Genomic DNA, 8,707 nt, shown 5'->3' with positions numbered 1-8,707 from the left:
TTTCAATCTGTCATAACAATAACCAGTAATGCAGATATTCAAAAATGATCAAAATACTAAGAGCAAGACTGGATAATATTTTTTCAATGATTCTGAAAAGTACTTTGTACCTGAAACATTTAAAAAATGTAATAACTTACAGAGCAGGTCTTAAAGAAAGCAGAAGGGTCATCCCCTAAAATGACTGGCAGTCCACGAAGGCAAAGGAACCTAACATCTGTTGGATCAGTGGTCTGGAAGATATGGAAGATATTTTACAAAACAGTTTGGTTGGGATACAGAGAAAAAATATTAAATTAAGAAATTTAAGCATGAAGAAGAGAAAATAAAGGAAAAAAAACTAAGTAGAAAAAAGTGCACACACAAGAAAACAATACAAAGAAGAAAAGAGAAGAAACAGGCGGAATGACAACAGAAAAGAGAAGGGGTAGATTGATGTAGACAAATAAACCCACCTTTGTTTGACGTAAAAGCTCAGCCAAAATCTGACCGGCAAAGCCTTTCTTCTTCCTGAAGATGTCCATTAGATTTGGACAGAAACGGCCAATAGCATCAAAGAAGCTCTCTCTGAGATTTTTCCCCACAACTCTGCTGAACTCGTCATAAACCTGAAATATAAAACATGGCAAACCATATTAGGCCATGGTCAACATTAAATGATTAGTGTGACAGTGCTGACCACCCCCAAATGGTCATAAATATTCTCTGTCAGAAAAGTAAAAAAATCATGCATATTGTACCTGACTTTCTGTAAACAGAGCTGGCCATCGAAGAATCATCTGGCTGATGCGAGGCTTGTCGTTAACAACTTTTCTGCGAAGAGCAAATGTAATGTCCATGTGTTTCTTGACAAAGGATCCATTTGGCTTTGCCTTCTTCATTTCATTGACAAGGACCTGACGTACTCCTTCTAAATTTTGGTCATCCATCCCTTCTGGATTTTCAGGTAAGAAATTGATTTCCCCTTTCCTTGGCTTCTTTATGTCTTTGTTGGGAGTGTTGCCAATTGTAGTGTGCCTCCCCCGTTTGCCAGCGTTGACAGTGACTTCAAGTCGACCCAGCTGGCGCATTTTGTTTCTGTAATTCCCCATCTTGAATTTTAAGCTATTTTCCCATCCTTCCCAACCAGATGATGAGCCTGTCTCTTTAAGACATGGGTGGGTTTGTACCAAGGCTTTGGCAACAGCTTCAAATTCTTCTTTTGTTGGATATGCTTTAAACTCATATATGGTCTCAGCCAGTTTCTCCAGAATATCATGTTTCATCTCTTCCGGGACTTTAAGATTTGTTTCATCCCTCAGATACAGCAGGTTGCCTTGACGAAGGCGTTTTTGCATTTTTAGCAGATAACATATCGTCTCAGTGTCACCATAAGTTCTCCTTGCACCTTGTATGCTGATAATGGGAAGACATCATTCAGCTCTGAAATCCTAACCACACACATTGAGGTGACATCACTGCAGAGAAGTTGGTATGATCTCAAGTGCTCACAGTACCATGCTGTCATTTTGTGACAAACAAACAACATTTCTGTGTTAGCAACAGCAATCTTATAAATCTGGGCAAATTCAGGGAGAATTGAGCATGAGCCAGTAAAGAGAACCATGCCTGTATGATACTTGATTCCATCTAAACAGACAGACGATGCATCAAGAACATATCCAGACTGATCCAGAATGTTGTGGGTGATTACGCTCTGAACATTCATGGGGAAAGAGGCCGGCAAAATTGGGGTGACCTTTGATATCTCAACTGATGGTTTGAAAAATGAACTACAATCAAGATGGTAACTGATTGCTTTCAGGTGTTTGGTTGCAAGTGTCATTGCAACATTTTTGAAATTCTGTGCATTGCGAATGGCCCTTTTAAAGAACTTGTGCTTCCCCTTGAAGTGCATTGTCCAAACCTCACACAGGGGCCCAAATTCCCTCATTAGCTGAGGGTAATGTTCAAAGTAGTAATGTTTAGGCTTTAAACGAAAATCAGGAAATGTTAACTGCAGCAGCTGCATGTGCTCTGCTATCTTACATTTCAGGAAATGCAATGTCTCTTCAGTATGCTCTGGCGCCAAAACTAGCTCAGTGATATCTTTGAGAAGCATTAGAATTTCCCAAGTGTTGTCACCCTCAGGGAAATAGCTACCAATGAGAAATGGAAGAAGCCGTATGAGACACATGTTCTCATGGGCATTTCCACCAATGGTCCGTTTGGTGGAAAATCCCTTACCAATCACCTGTGGTCTGTCTGTTTTGTGAGAAAATTTATAATTTATAAATTTGTAATTAATGTACTTGATGGCATGATTTAACACATCCAGAGTGAAATAAGTCTTGCCTATCAGGTCCGTAAGACAGAGGGACAACTCAATTGGAACGATACCTTCTAATACATCATGCATGATGTCAGGAGGGTACCCACTGACCACATGAAAGTGATCAAGATTCTCAGTTAGTGGACAGGCACCTTTCACACCATAAATTTGACTCAATTCTTGGTGCTTTCTCATTTCCCGCACCTGCCTATCATGGGACTCTTTGTCTCTGAGTTTAAAGAAACCAGAACTAACCTCTTGCTGCTGAGCGTCACCACTGCTTGCCAAACAGAATCTCCAGAACTTTTCAACAGAGAAGCTCTCCAGGAATCCTGCAAGAGAGTGGGCACCAAGATTATCAGCTGCAACAAATAATGCAGTACCTTGCACAGTTTTACCAAGTTTTTCCAGGTAAACGCCATTTTGCTCCAACATCTTTAGATCATAGATAAGAGGTTGCAGAACTTTTGCATAACCACAATTTTTGACTGTTGATGTATTGTATAGTAAAGCAAGCTGGATTGAGTTGAGGGTTGACCTATATTTTGCAGGTATGTTGGCTGTAGAAAATTTAGCATAAGCCAAATGGTCGGAGTCATTGAAAGAAGAGCCATCAACCCCCTCCACTCCGCTTTCTCCTGGTTTCTTGATACCATTATCAAAAGACCAGAGTCAAAACCTAGCTCCAGGGGTCTGAGCTTAGGTTGGTGCTCTCACCGAAAGTGTTGATAACCCCTTTTGTTTCTCTGTGGGATATTTTACGACTCCTAAGCTTCAAAGCAGAGGTGAGAAGTCTCTCTGTCTAATCTGAAATTTAACATCTGAGGCTAACCAGAGAATCTTCTCTGACAAATAGGAACTTGTGTGATTCAACTGTCCTTTTCTATAAATATATCTAAATATCTAGGTTATATGTTGCCGCTCTTGCCATTTTTAAATCATGTGTAATTGTTAAATAGGCAAGTTAATTCAGGCTTTGTTTGAATTCTTACCTCCGAATGAATCATGACTTGATGCAATTCAAACCTTAGCATATTTGATATATTAATGTTTGTCTTTACAATTCCTCCTTGTTTACATATATTGTGTGACCATAGAACATTCTCTTTTCATTGTTATAATTTGGACTGGCTATTTTGTAAAGTTGCCAGGAGGTCATAAAGATGCAAATTAGCTGTTGAGTGGACAAAGAACCTCTTCCCTGCTCAACTCTGATTGGTCGATTCAAACTCAGGTGGGCATGCCCTCTCATGAGGTTAAATATCGAGCCTGCTCTTAAAAGCCTCTCTTCTCTCTCCTTTTTACTACCGGCCCTCAAAACTTGGTTCGTGGCGTCTCTTTGGAGACTGCCCTTTTCCCCCCACTGGTGAAAAGAAGGAACAATGGACTTCTGCTGCCACGTGGTTAAGCCATGCGGCCGATCACGAGGCCCGCAACTTTCTGTAGGACTGCCTTCTGAAACCTTTTGAACAATTCCATCTCTACACGCGCATACGGATATCGGTCCAGCACGGATATGCTCCCCCCTCTCTCTCTCTCTCTCTCTCTCTCTCTCTCTCTCTGCGCTTCCAAGCGCATTTGTGTTTCATGTATTTGTTTGTTTTATGCGATCATCATTGTTTTTTTTACCATGTAGAGTAGAGTTTAATAAACAACCATATACAGTATATTCATTTGTGATGGGTTTTCTGTATACACGCTCACAAGCTTGGTCCCTTTTACTGTGTTTCGATTTACGCTACCTTTGCTCTAAATCCTGTTTGGTAAAGTCACGTTACTTACGGCCATGAGATAATGTAAAGTATATAATATCATTGAGGCATTCGCTGGACGAATTGTTATGCTTTATATTACTAATCAGAGACCGTAAAATATGTATATTTGATCACGATTATTATTCGTATTTTCCTTTGAGCTAAACTAATTCCTTGACTGAAATTGATGTTTTAAATAACTCATTTCATGGATGTGATCTTGAAAGATCTGGTGGAGAACCATATTATATAATATAATAACGTTAGCTAAAACCGCTACATGGCAATGACCCAATACACAGCACACATTTTGTGTTTCAGCTTTGCTGTACCAAGTGGATTGGTAATTTCGAAGTTGTCTATGTAAAGGCTCTTAGCAATTGTGAATTTGTCTCTTGTAAACAAAGAGTTTTCATTAAAGTACTGCCCATCTACATATGATCTGTATTCCTTCTGCACATGGTCCTTTTCTGACATTGCTTTGTTTAACACATCAGTTTTGTTAAGCAACTTCTGTAGCATGGGAAGAATGGGGACATATGCAAGTAGTTTTAGCCCTTTCTCCACAACATATTCAATGGGGCTTACCAGTGGAAGCTCGCTACGTACATAGGCTGCTCTCCTTTTAGCAGTTCCCAGGGGTCCATCTTTGGCCAAAAAATTAATAATGTTACTTTCTAACACAGCACTTGTAACCTCTCTTACAAACATCTCATCCATGTCAGCATATTTACTTAATACAGCCTTGACTCTGTTGTGCAAAAGTAGCTGTGATAGTTTATGAATGTGACAAAGCTGTTCTATAACTTCTTGCACAGAACTCTCTGGTATGTGCAAAACACTTTGCATCTTTAACAGAAGAGATGCCAAGTTGTGCTCAAACTGTTTTTCTAAATCAGTAAGGTTATCATAACTATGACTCGGCTCTTCTAAGTCTTCCAGATCATCAGCATGTGACATTTGCTCTTCTGCAGGATCATTGTCAGAGCTTGTGTAGTCATGACCAGTGATTTCTGATTTAAATCTCTTCCAGCTCTGTTTGTTGTGTAACTTACTCTTGTGTGCTCTGAAAGTGGAGTAGACACTGCTTTCAAAGTTGCAGTCTTTATAAGGGCACTTGAGTTCATGATTTACTTTTAAATGTGCAGTGTGCAAGTGAATTAAGTAATCAGCCTCAGAACAATACTCTGCAAACCCACAAGACAGACAGCTAAACTTAACTGGTGCATAACTTGGCTGCTGACCAGACAGTTTGGTGTGAAAGTTGGATAAGTGCACTTTTAACGCATTTAATGATTTAAAAGTGCATAGACATTCCTGATGCAAACATGGAAATGGCTCATTTCTAGCATAACTACCATGTTTCAGTCTATAATGTTTAAATAGCTGTGATCTTTTTTCACAGTTAAAAGAACAGTACTTACACTTCCAATGCATACCTTCTTGCCACCTGAAACACAAACTTATTGTTATAGACGGAGTGTCCACTTATGTCTACACTTAAACATTAATTGACTTCTATATCAAACTTGGGTTTTTAACATTTAAATTCACTCACCAGATTGATTAAATTGGTCGTCCTGTTGCACTCTCTGCTCCACTAGAACCACAGCACGCGTGTCTAACTCAGAGTTAAACGGGACAGTGTCAGTTGAAAGCCAGTGACATAAGTTAACCAACGAAATGATATGTGAAAAGACAACGATCTGTTTAAAGTATGTTTGCTACGCTCGCAAACATCCTCTCGATGAAACAGCTAGAATCCGTGTCCGTGTCGAACTGGCAGTGGTTAAACGAGATCGTTTACTCGCCAAAGTGCGTAAAAATAGTTGCAGGTGAAAATGCCACAACCTGTCTGACACGTGTTTTCAGTGCTCGGAAAACTGCTCCGATCAATAACAGAGAACAATAAACAGATTAAAAAAAGGCCACGGAAGAGTCATTGACATTGACATAACATTGCCAGCATGGCGAATTTGCCTGTCATTTCAGGTGTTCAAGCGGGACCCGCGCACAAGTAACGTTCTAAAAACGAAACAAACTTTATATATGAGTTTTTAAACACCCATAACAGCCTCTTGGTGAAAAATATATAAAAATGTTTATTACTCACCAACAACTCAACTCTGCTGCGACCACAAGAAAATGGCACCGTCTAAACCTTTGCGACTGCTAACCAGCGAGGGGGTAGAGTGGGGCACGGGGCTTGGTCAGTCGAAAACTTTTTTTATTGAACCCATTACACTTAAAGTTTTCACCACATTCGACACTGTCTGCAGAAGTAGTAGAATATACTTGCATTTGTACAGTACTGCACTAAATCTTAAATAATTTAAGTATGTTGCAATTTAACTGTTTAATTAGAAGTTACATCTGGGCTTACAGTCTCTCCGCATGGTCGGGGAATAATATAGAGAAGTCTTGTGAAATCTGAAAAAGACAAATCAATAGTGCATTAACTTATTTTAAAAACTTCAAAGGCAATGCTCGGGCTTCACCCTTTATTGAAAGTGTTTAACCCATTTCATTGCTTTTTCAAATTCGTATTTTAAGACTATTAAGCTACAAAGCAGTACAGGCAAACTAATTTCCTTATTTAAAAATATCCATACATGACACAATGTTCTTCAGTTGGCACCACAAGAGATTGCAAAAAAGTAACAAAGCTTTGAAACAATACTGGCAGAAGTTGTATGTGCACAGTGGGCAGACCTTGTTAATCAATATGAGAATTGCTATTGATGATTCCCTTTCTGTCGGTCTCTCGACGTTGTGTCGAACCAACAGAATGGGGTTTGTCTTGAGAACCTATCATCTTCTGAGTATTTAGAAAAGGCCAATGAAAATTGGCGAATGAAATTTCATTCACCTTTTGTTCTTCAGAGCCTACGCATCTGATGAGCTTCTCTACGATCTTTGGTGATCATTTTTCTGCTGGAATCTACGACGTGGACAGCGGACGGTCCCTTCCTGCAGTGACTCTCGCCTGGGCGTCTCGGCAGTCCCGGAGGTGTTTGAGCAAATTTCCTTTCTAGAAGAGCAAATTTATCCAGCGTGGCATGTCCCGCTGTTCTCATGGGTGCAACACACTCATCGAGGAGGGGGATGGACACGATGCCTGCTTCCAGTACGCTGGGGCAGACGTTGTGGATACGTCCTGCCTGCACTGCGGGCGGTGATGAATCAGACGTTGCGTCACGGGTGGCTGTGTTCCCACGGGACTCAGCCACCACCTTGTTTACTCCCCGTTCCGTGGCGGCAGGACTACGGCTCTGCCGTCCGCTACGGCAAGCAGCGAGGGTGATATGAGGATTACTGTGAGCGATAATCCGCCAGCCACTGGCTCACGGACCGTTCACACCTCGTCTCGCTCGTCTGACCGTTCCCCAGGAGACGGTCCGCCGTCTTATTCCTCAATCACGTATTCGGACACGATGCGTGATGACGAGATGTCTCTTGCAGCATCGGGGGGTGACGTACTGCCATCCGACTCTGACGATCCCTCAGGCTCCCTCCCTCGGGGGGTCGAGCCCAGGAAGAAGCGGACGTCGAAATGTCAACCATGCTTTCCCGGGCCGCCATGAGTGTTGGGTTGCAGTGCCCGCACTGCCTCTCCCAGCGCTCGCGGCTGGCTACATGGCACCTCGGGTTTGAGCGCCGCTCCAAGCCGCGCCTGCCCCCAGTGCCGTGTTTACCGGAAGTGCATGAGGAACTTAGTAAGACCTGGAACGCCCCCTTTCCGGCACGTTTCACATCAAACAAAGTTCTGTCACCCTCTCTTCCCTCGAGGTTGAGACAGCTGGAGGATACGTCGTTGTCCCCAAGGTGGAGTATGCCGCCGCGGTGCTCGTGCCCGTGCTCCTCCAGGGGGGGGGTGACCTAGACTCCCGTCTAAAGCATGTGGGGTCTCGGCATCTCTGGTTTCGAGAGCTTACATTGTGGCGCACCAAGCTGCCTCCTCTCTCCACGCTATGGCTCCTGCCAGGCCAGGGCGTTGAGAGAGCTCCACGAGGGTAAGACCGACCCAGCGCTTATGCAGGAACTCCGCACCGCCACCGACCTCGCTCTACGGGCGACCAATGTGACCACGCGGGCCCTGGGTCGGACGATGTCCACACTTGTGGTCCATGAGAAACTCCTCTGGCCAATCCTTGCGCAGATGAGTAACGCCGAGAAGGTCCGCTTTCTCGACGCACCCGTCTCGCAAGGGGAAGTGCATGACACGCAAGGGGTTGGTGTTACTGTCGAGCCGCAGCGGCCCCGCTCACCCCCCGCCTGTCGGGGGCGCGAGACCCGCACCCGGCCTCCCCGGAGGGTTCTCGACAGTAAAGAAGCAGTCCTCCGTGCCGCGACTCGGCCGCCTCGGCCGTCGAGTCCTGTGCACTGTCTGCTTCCCAGCAGCCCTGGTCCTCTTCGACGCCCTCCAGCTCTGGCGCCCCTCACTCAGGCGGCCCCCTCCTGGAGGAGACAGCGAAGAGGAGACCATCGCCCCATCAGCAGCCGCGGCGAAGCGGCCCTCATGGGAAGTCCTCAGGGGGATCGAGGCTACCATTGGGCCCGACCCCAGCCACATCGCTGGGAAGTCGGATAGGGACGGATCCTGCCCCGTCTCTCCATCTGCTGGCCCCCTCCGGGGGGCTAG

This window comes from Triplophysa rosa, unplaced genomic scaffold (genome assembly GCF_024868665.1).
Source record: "Triplophysa rosa unplaced genomic scaffold, Trosa_1v2 scaffold34_ERROPOS727490, whole genome shotgun sequence".
NCBI lineage: Eukaryota > Metazoa > Chordata > Actinopteri > Cypriniformes > Nemacheilidae > Triplophysa > Triplophysa rosa.
Note: the sequence above shows the minus strand (reverse complement) of the source record.